The sequence below is a fragment of the Colius striatus genome, chromosome 12 (genome assembly GCF_028858725.1).
Source record: "Colius striatus isolate bColStr4 chromosome 12, bColStr4.1.hap1, whole genome shotgun sequence".
Classification (NCBI taxonomy): domain Eukaryota; kingdom Metazoa; phylum Chordata; class Aves; order Coliiformes; family Coliidae; genus Colius; species Colius striatus.
Genome location: NC_084770.1, coordinates 13,240,079 through 13,250,376, shown reverse-complemented (window position 1 = coordinate 13,250,376; position 10,298 = coordinate 13,240,079). Strand labels below are relative to the sequence as shown.

At 38.9% G+C, this 10,298-nt stretch overlaps 1 protein-coding gene across 2 annotated transcripts in view; it reads right to left on the bottom strand.

The window, feature by feature from the left end:
* Positions 1-374: 374 nt before the first annotated feature.
* Positions 375-10,298, bottom strand: part of IRS1 (insulin receptor substrate 1) — a 60,817-nt gene continuing 50,893 nt past the window's right edge. Inside the window, exon 2 of one of the 2 annotated variants that reach the window (XM_062005597.1) lies at positions 375-561. The gene's annotated coding sequence lies outside the window, so the exon portion shown is untranslated. Of the gene's footprint in view, positions 562-6,589; positions 7,621-10,298 lie in introns of those variants that run through there. The other variant, XM_062005596.1, reaches the window with a different exon arrangement.

Below are 10,298 nucleotides of genomic sequence, written 5' to 3'. Positions count from 1 at the left end.
TGGACTTGTTATTTATTTCCTTAGAGTTTCGTTTGTTTCCTTCTCATTATAGCTATTGAAATATACTTCAGGGAAGTATTATAATGACAGTTATTTATGTGAATTGTAAGTCATTCATGGCTTAACACTCTTTCAAGAATTGGCCTTAACTATTTTCAGACTAAGTATGTACTTCCTGCGATTTCCCAAAATAACTCCTGGCGATCACTGGAGCTGCAAGAGCTGCTGATTACTAGAAAGTGACACTTGAAGTGTCTACACAAAGATCAAACATTACTTTATTAGGAAGCACCTATCTGAATATCTATTGCAATTCGACTAATCATTGGTTCTTCACTGACAAGCTTCTGAAAGTGGTTTCCACTCTGCACCCACACAAAAGTAACAAGCAGCAGAAAAACCCCCAAGCAAACAAAAGACTCCCTCAGAGGTTTTATGAGGAAGAAGACGACTATCACACTCTGACTAAAAGAGGCTTCTGTTTCAACAGTCAAGACACTAGTGAAGTGCATCAGTTCTTCAAGAAAGCAGTGAAGATCTTCATTTCATAGAGCTCCTATGCTGGAAAAAAAAAAAGACACCTCAGAACACTTGTATGTATGTATACAGACATTTTTAATTTAAGGATATACTTGTTTTAAGCTTCTGTATTTAAGTTATAGGCTTTGTTTAGCAAAGATCTCCTTGACAGATTTTCAGCAGCCATTATTATTGCTCTTCCTGAATAGCAGTGGTCTCCTGAGTCAGAGTCAATACATTACAAGGTTTTTTTGAGAACAGCAGAGCTGGCTTAAAACACTTATCTCCTGCTGAGAACACCTTGACTGTGCAACAGTTACAATGAAACACAACAGTAGAAGGGACTGCTGAACCAAACACAGAAAAAAACCTTCCTGCAACCAAGATTTTTGATTGAGCAAGACGACATTTAAAAGAACAGAGGAAGCATTGAAATGGATGCTGAAATCTGGAGGTAAGAAGGGCTGGACAGTACTACTGTTCTGGAACAACAAGTTTATGTAGTTTCTTTACAAGCATTTCTATATTGCCTAATACTGCAGCAGTTGAGTAATTTGTATACTTTATCCTCCTAACAATTTGGTGAAGAAGGTAAAAACGGTTTTCATTTTGCATCCACAAAAAAACCCCCAAAATATTAAATTACTGATCCACACTCATACAATGTGTTGGAAGAGGTGAAAACAAGCAGGTCACTCAGGGCTCATTATAGCTCTAATTTTAAAAATAACAGAAGTCTTGATCTTTCACATGCATGTGACATGTTGAGACCCTTCTCCTTATCTTTCACCTCAGATGACAACCCTCAGAATTAGCCACATGACAGGGAGACTGGTGATGAGCCAACAGCTAACCAGGCGACTTCTCATAGACACAGCCTGGCAAGGAAGAAGCCCAGGCAAATTGTTTGCTGGCAGACTTAGTAAAGAGAATTTCAGTTTACTTTTTCCTGTGGGATCCTGCAGAGGTGGCACCGATGATATGGATGAAGGAGATGGGCTGCATGACTACAGGAAGCTGGCAAGAACTCCAGTAGCAGGCTACATTACAGCAGCCACAGACACATTGTGAAGAAGCTGAAATTAACGCAAAACATGCCACTGATAAAGGCCCATTGACATTGTGAGCTAGATTACTCTGCCACATAGCTGAGAAAAGCCACGTGTCATGTTAAAATTCTCTTCTGGAGAAAAGAGAATCAAATTCTAGTATTGAAACTGCAGGAGTATCTAAAGATTGATAGAAGACACCGTAACACCCTGTAGTCATAACCATGTTTAAGGGACAAATACCCCTTCTCGGCCCTTCATGGGTTCAGTCCATGTTTTAGATTGAGACTGCAGCCACAGCAACTGGACACTCACCTTATTTCCATCAGCCTTTTAAAAAGAAAAGCCAATAATCTGTTGTTGATTTCAGAAGATTTGCCTTGAGGGAAAAAACAATGACAAGTTTGTCTTACGCTCACCTCAACTGACTGCAGGAAGAATCTAGATATGTGAGAGATTCTGTTGTTTTCACACTCCTACCTTAATCAAATTTCCAAACAACAGTTTAATGCTCTTCTACATTCGCCAGCTGAAGGTGAAATGGTAAATTGATAAATGGTTGCAATAATCCTTTCTTCTTTCAGTTCACGTTCAAAAGAGTAGAAAACACTGTGGTAAGGAATCCTAACAGGGCAGTGCCACTGTCCACAGTAACGAAGAAAATCCCTGACATTTCAACTTTACAATTAAATTAAAATAAGAAAGCATAATAGAAAGGCAGAGAGTGTGACTGCCACAGCCAATACACTGCAATGCCACGAGCCTTTGGACAGTCCCACAGGAGCAGAGTTACAACACATAACTTTTCAAAAATTACTGGCAAAAATACTAAAGACATTACCTGGTATTTTTAATATTTTACCAATTCTATAGTGACATTCTTACTTTAATAGTTTCTACTTGAAATACACAACGCTCCACAAACATAGCAGGTGAGTTGTCCAGTCAGGTCTGTTTCCTCTAAATAATCAGTGCTTCAATTTCTACAGATAGAAGCAAGGCCTAAGAGTAGTTCAAAAAGCATAACCTTTTTTTTTTCAGCCATGACACAGAGCAACTCCTCTTCCTGTTGTTCTGATCCAATATATTTTATCTGCCTACAGAAAACTTGATTTCTCCTAGATGTACTAAATTCATTTAATCTACAGAACACCCACAGGTTTTATTTTACTTTTTTACTATCCATCTCCAAATATTTGTCAAATATCCTAATAAACCAGAAATGGCAGGTTTGGGGATCCTTGCAGTCAGAGAGATACTCACCGGAGCCTTTCTACAGGTTATGCAGTATTAAGGGGATTTCCCAGCAGTTAGTTTTCCACAACTCTTGGGTAACACAAGGTACCAATTTACAGATCATCTACCAATTCAGATTGGGGGTTCAGAATGGTGCGAAACCTTTCACACAAAACATGTTCCCTGTGAGCTTCGTGAAGCATATGGTGTTAAAAAAGAGTACCCCTTCCCTCCCAGGGACTTTCCGCCCAGCTTTATTCTGTCTTACAGTACAGATGTAGAGTTCTTGGGTTGTTTTCTGCAACACCTGACCCTGCCCATTGCTGGCATACACCAATGTTTGATTATCCTATTACTGCTACTCCAAATGTAGAATACAAAACTTCCAACTTGAAAGTATTTAAATACAGAAGTTAAATAACACCTGCTTTCTCAAATAATCACTGATTAACCTCCAGGTTCTCCTCATATAGAAACACTCTTTCAGAATACACATTTGGAAAGAAAGGAGTATGACAGATTACATCATCCCCATCTCAGATTCCTCATTGCAACTTTTTTTTCCACTTCCATCTTTTCCATTCTCCATCCTGCAGCCTAAGAACTTCATAGGGGCATCCAGTAAGTTCACAAACCACTTATTTCACGTACCTTCAAAGTCACTACTTAATGAAATTACAGGCAAATACAAGATGAACTGAACAAGAGTGAAGACCATCACTTTACACCAATGAACTAGTCTCAAGGTTTGTAGGCTGAAAAAAGACAAAAAAAACCCATTGGCTGCACTCAAAGATGGGTTGGAAGTCACACAAGAGATGGGCCCTAACTTCATTATTGTCAGTATTTCTTATTTAAGCTAGCTTAAGTGAATTCAAGCCACAGAACAAGGGATTCAAACATCTATCCAGACTGACAGTTGACATGCTGTACTTAAACTGCTACCAAGTACTAGAGCTTCAGCTAATCATTTCAAATGCAAATGTGAAGGCTGTTCACATTGCTGCATTAATCTGTTGCTGCAGAGTGATGTAACTGAAATATGGCACATGTTAAGTTGATAGGACCCATTTAAGTACATACTACTCATTACACAGCCCTTGAGTGTAATAGAGAGCATGAATAATAGCTTCAGCTAAAAGTCAGCCTGTAGCAAGATGGACACAGATGCTTAGCTCTTAAATATGCAGAAAGTAAGACTATAGCACTAGAACATGCTTTTAAATGTGGCCCGAGTTTCCTTTTTGCTTTCTGAATTTGTACTTTTGCTGGATTAAAGAAAAAAATAAAAATAAGACTAGATCAGACATATGACATTTCAAATACTAATTAAAGAGGTTACTATCAAAGACTAGAAGGATGAAAATTTAGAGTTCCACAGCATACATGTCAACTGAGCATCAAATTGAGTTTGAACACAGCAGTTCTTGAGAAAACTCAAGTGTGTAAGTGTTGCTTCTGCTTCTGGAGACTGCTTCAAATGGTTTTTCCAATTCTGTTCATTTTCAACCAATAGCACTAAGAAATTAATAGCTGATGAAAACTGAAGCTGTCTCAATAATAAAGCCAGAAGCTAACTCAAATAATAATCAGAAACCTCCACCTGAAAAAAAAATCCAAAGTAAAATAAACTCTTGAGCGTCAGTTTTACTGGCTGATATAGGATTGAACCCATTAGCTCATTTTCAAAATTAAAGACATGATAATCTGTTCTGTGGCAGACAGAACAAAAGAATTCATAAAAGAATAAGATAATATAGTACCATATTTTTGAGGCATGCATGCTTTAATTTAAAAGGGTTTGGTTCATAATGGTCTATTTATTAAAGTTTGCAATTTACAAGAATAAAAATCCATGCAAGAAAAGAATCAAGAGTTTTGGGTTTGGTTATGAATGCATTTTGCTTCAAAAGCCTTCTCAAAACATTTGCTAAACAGGCATGTTTCATTTCAATAGGAAAAAAATAATAATTAACATAAAAACAATGCACGTTGACATCATTAACAAACACTTTCTCTGGCTGTACATTACTATTACCATGAATGGAGACCCACCTGACCAGCATGATCCTCCCCCATCATTCCCCTCCATAATGACCATTGCTACCATTTAAAAAAATGCATATTTTATGAATAAAATTTGCTCATAGATGTATCACAGTGAAGCACTTCTACCGGGATTAAATGCACTCGCCAATGCCTCTTAAAACTTAACAGCAGCTTGCAGTACCTACAAACCTATTATTTCAGTAATTGCTAGAGCATGCAAATTATCTCAAACAGTGCAAAGCACAATGGCCATAAAATATGGTTCTATCCAAGGCACTTTAACATCAACATGGACTAATATTTAGCAACCAAATCAACACAGGGAACATTTATATTAATTCATTAAGCTGGAGAAGGCTGTGGGCAGAGAGGTTGAGGGCAAATTGGGTTTACGTTTTTACTTAAGAACATAATTAAGTTTTCATTGCAACTAAACCCTTTTTAAAAAAGAAAAAAGAATCAAGATAAAACGAGGAACTTACAAAGTGAAATACTGGTCTGATGTGTGTGGCTTTATTTTTTAAAGCAAGCGCTGCCTTCTTAGATATTTATGGTTCTGTGGAAAAATAGACACCAATGCTCATCAAGAGTAGCAGGCAAGCTACATTGATTGACTTGCCCTTCCCTATAGCAAATAGAAGCAAAGCCTCCTGTCATTTACTGATTGGTAGCAGCCTCTTTGGGAGGAGATTTCTGTGTCAGCAAAGGCCAAGATTTCCAAAGGCAGTGCCCTAGGCGGTGGCAGATCCTACTCCAGCTGCAGCTTCACCATGCAACAACGTCCTTAAATCTGCCAGCATCACCAGTCACGCAATTGTTCCCAGTGATCCAGAATGACTTAAGTATTCTTAAGCTGCAAGTCCTTTCTTAAGTGAATATTTTGACTTGACAGGGGCAAAGTGGTTATATATGTGCAATAATACCAGTGGATCTAAAGGAATGATAAGCCTCCAAAAAGGAGGTGCAATATAGCTGTTCTGTGGCCCATTCATCTATACTTCAGTCCAAAGAGGACATTGCCATTGCCTAATCCCAGACATCTTGAACATCTCAGGGGAAAGAAATCGTTTCTTTGAGGGTGTGATAGCCTTCCTGCAGGGAGAGCTGATGCTTTGAGTGCCTGCCTTTTCCTGATAACAAGAATCCTGTTGAATGTGCACTGGTCCATGGAGTTGCTTTGCAGAAGCAGGAGGAGGGACCAACAGGGACCTGACATGGCTTCAAGGTCAGTTATCACTTCAACAACATTTAACTTGGAAATCCATGATCTCAGTAATTTTCCAGTCCCAAAAAGAATTGAGGCTCTGCAAATGCTATGCACAGAAGAATTTCTATCTGCATAAAACCAGAGTGGAGCACAGGAGAGTTGCACAAGAATTCTTCCTCATCCTTCTTGCACTGATTTCCAGACAACTGTCTGGGCCACTCTTTTTAAATTTTATATTAAAGTCTTGCTATGGCTTCCAGTAACTTCACTTGTTATGAACTCTTCCACTGACTCTAAGTGGAAGGAGGCAGTGCTACATCCTGAAGATTCTCCAGAAAACTGAAACAAGAACTTTAGTGAAATAATTCAAGGAAGCATACTCCCCACTACACCTAATTACATTTGACTTTATTCTTAAACAACAGAAACAAAGAAACCTGGTGGGACAATTTGAGATATCTGAGGCAGCATACCAAGAACACAAAAAACTCAAAAAAACACTACAGCAGATAAAACAGTATCTAGTTTATTACATATAGAAAGAGATTTCCAGAATTTACAAACACCTAAATTTTCATTCCAGGGAAAAGAGTCAATTTGAAAAGTTCACCCCTTTTTTTTGTTTTCATTTTGTTTTGTGGTTTTCTATTGGTTGTGTTTTTTCTTTACAATATATACAATGGAAGACTTTGATTTCTTTTTTTTCTGATTTTTTTTGTCAGTTCCTGTGCAACTGATGAATTCAAGTTGACACTTGTAAATACGATGTACAGTAACATTTGTCTTCATTGTAGTTAATACAGACTATTATTTTACAAGGAGTACAAAATTATTTTTCTTTCGGAAAGAACTCAACATCAGGGTTATCTTACAACTGATAGTATCAGTAAATACGACTGTACAATCAAGGCCCAGGGACCAATGACTCATATTATATTATTTTCTGAATTACAATCTTAAAACAAGAATAGTATCCTACTCTATTCTTAGAAGCCTTGTTTTAAGCAGGTTTCCCACTCTGTTTACAACAGAATATAGTATACCTCAGTTCCACATCAAAAAAGATGTGCTGTAGGAAAAGTTACATTTTAATTAAAAAAGTACATGTATAAATCAAAACCTATGTTAAATATTTAATACTCTTCAACCAACATTAAGTTTTGTATGCAATAATTTACAATGACGATTTGTCGTACAGGTTTTCAGCAGCAAATGAAGTTGTGTAAATGTGCTAGTAAAATACCCATTCTCACCATGACATAGTGGTGGGCACATCAGTTCATTGTGGCCAGCTAAGTCCTTATGGTAGAGGATGAAGTAGGAGAGACTCATTGTCCAGGTGTCACAGTGCTTCTGCTTGGCACAACACAGGATGTGCAGCTCAGTCAACTAACTCCTGAGGTTTGTGTAAAGTAAACAAACTGAACTGGATGCATCGTACCCATTTACAGAGGAGGAGGAGGAGGAGGTGAGGTCCTAGTTGTGATAGCATGAAACATTTATAGTCTTGATACCCATGAGTTAAAAGAAGGATTTGCTGAGGTTGTATAGGTCATCATTCTGAAATTGAAAGAGAAAGAAAATTAGCATCATGGGCACTTTAAAAGCTTTCCTGTAATTATTTCCCTCCCCTTGCTTTTTCTTTTTTTTTCCTTTAGAAGAGTTATCATCCAAACTGAAAACATTAGCACCTTGAAAAATTATGACATACACAGTTGAACAGTACTCAAGCATCTGAATCCCAAAAGCATTTGAAACAGATCTTGGCAATAAAATTCAATGCAGACAGAAATACATTTAAAACTTGCAAGAGATTCACCTAAGCGGAAACAATTTAACTGTCCATACTGATTAAGTCTGACAAGCTCCTGTGACAAGAGAAAGAAAAGCTCGAACCATTAGCCTGCTCTCAGCATTTTTAACCACTACATGAAAGATTCATTAGAGATCAAGCCTCCTTGTAGGGTTTCCTGGCCACTCAGAAATATAATGGCTTGCATGAGAAGGATGACCAAGGAATGGAACATTAGAGGTGTAGCACTACCATTCCTCATCGACATGAAAGCTACAAAAAAAAACCCTGTGTCCTGAAAATCCTGTCAAAAGTCCAGAAATGTATCTACATTCTGTTTCGCTCCCTCAGAGAGGGCTGCGTGAATAACGAGGTCCTGCAATCCTAACATTGGCCAGCACAGGTTTACAGGGGAATGAAGGTCAGAAGCTGCCTTTGACCTTGTCCCACCAGGCCTCCTTATCTCTTGGCTCCAGCCTCCATGACCTAGCACAGAGTGCAACTGTCTCTGTCAACAAGTCCTCTCAACTCCGCTTTTGCAGAGGCAGGTCATCAGCACAAGAGATTTGACTGCAAGCCATGTGGTGCACAGCAGGGTGCTCTGAGTGCAACTCCTTGTGTCCCACCACCCATGCCCCGACCAATGCACAGGTCTGTGGCGAGGAGGCCTGTGGCGAGGAGCGGTGTCACTGTGGGAAGATGGGGGGCCGCAGGCCGGGGCCTCGTAGGTGTCTCTCTGCCACCACGGCCAGTGGCATGCAGGCCACCATGACTGGCCCCGCTGCCCACGCACACGTGCCGTGTCTGAGCCACAGCAGAGCACAGGCCCGGCCTCCTCTCTCTGCACTACAGGCGCAAGCAGCCATATCTGCCGGAGACTGAACAACGCACCAGTGAAATGAATACTATATTTGTTTTAACTGAGGTTTGAGGACTACCATCATTTACATTTCAGGAGTTTTGCCTAAAATCTGATGAAGCAAGACTTAGATTTTACATAAAAGTGTGTCTATTTCTATATTTGATATTAACTATGCTCCTGAAAAGATAGGTAAACAGTGCATTTTCCTCAGTACAAATAAAGGCTTCCCATAGACACGCTCAAGTAAAAAAAACTGAAAAGACCTCCTGTCCTATATTCTTTAATTGCCTAAGAAACAGTATTTACTTTGTGTGGTCCTTCAAGTGAAATGAAAGCCCATCCCTGCAAATGATGTGTGGTATGCTGTGAAAACTCCCTGGAGAATTATCTCACAGATCTCTTATTTACTTTCAACTTTCTTCTGCACTCATATTGCAATCCACTGGAATGTTCCTACCCAAATATCTATATACAGCTTTGCATAACTTTGCAGCTTACAACTATGTTGGACCTAAAATTAGCCAGTAATGCCATACTTTATTAATAAAAGCAAGCAACAAAGGAGAAATGACTTAATTTAAACAGAGGAGCAAAGTGTGCGTGATCTGCGTGTTGTGTATCTGAGGCGAGTGTTCTGCACTCAGTTTCCACCCAGCAGGGTCAAAGGAACAGTTGGGTGCCCACTAGCAAGGCCTCACAGCCTGACCTGCTCTGTGCATATAGAGCAAGCAGAAGAAAAGCCAGTAATGGCTCCTCTACTTCATTAGACCTCACTCCACTACGAGATTTTAAGTATTACAATACTTTGCAGTATCAGGGCCAAATATTATGACTCTTCACTAGTGTTCAGGTCATCTAAACTCAACCACATCATGCACTGAACAAAAGGGCCTGTCCAATCCAATCCAATCCAATCCAATCCAATCAATATGGCCAGAAGTCATCACAACCACTACTAGTAGGCACTCATTCCTGGATTCAAAAGTCAGTAGAGCAAAGAAAGAGATTAACAAGTCTATCTGAAAAACAAAACACTTCCTAGAGGAATTCACCAAGAAAATAATACTGAGGAAACCCATCATTACAGAAACCCAGAAACTCATTAATTTGAAGTCCTGTGCATGTGAAACAAGACTAAAAAAACCACATCAGGCTGAAATATCCAAGAGTTTGAGACTTGGGATGAAGATAGAACCATGCAGGACATGAACTGGTACTGGTTTGTATTTCACACAAACTTCAGCTGCAGGTATGACAGGATAGAAGTGCACAGAGAAGTTTCAAGTTTGCAATCACACCTCCAGGATCTTCAGCAGTACAATGTGGAAATCTATCTGTCACCCTTTGATAAAAATATATCAGTAGCTTTTGTTTTCTTCGAACTTTGTGAAGGAAAAAAAAATAGACTCTTTGCTACTGACTATCTGAAACTATTGATTGCAATTACTTGTTTTTACATCCTCAATTCCTCTGACAAATTTCTTTTCACAAAACAAAAATTATGTAACAGAATGACAATTGGTGCTACTCTTGCAGGACAGGAGTGTCTGTTCTGTCTGCATGCACAAAGATACCTAGAAAATG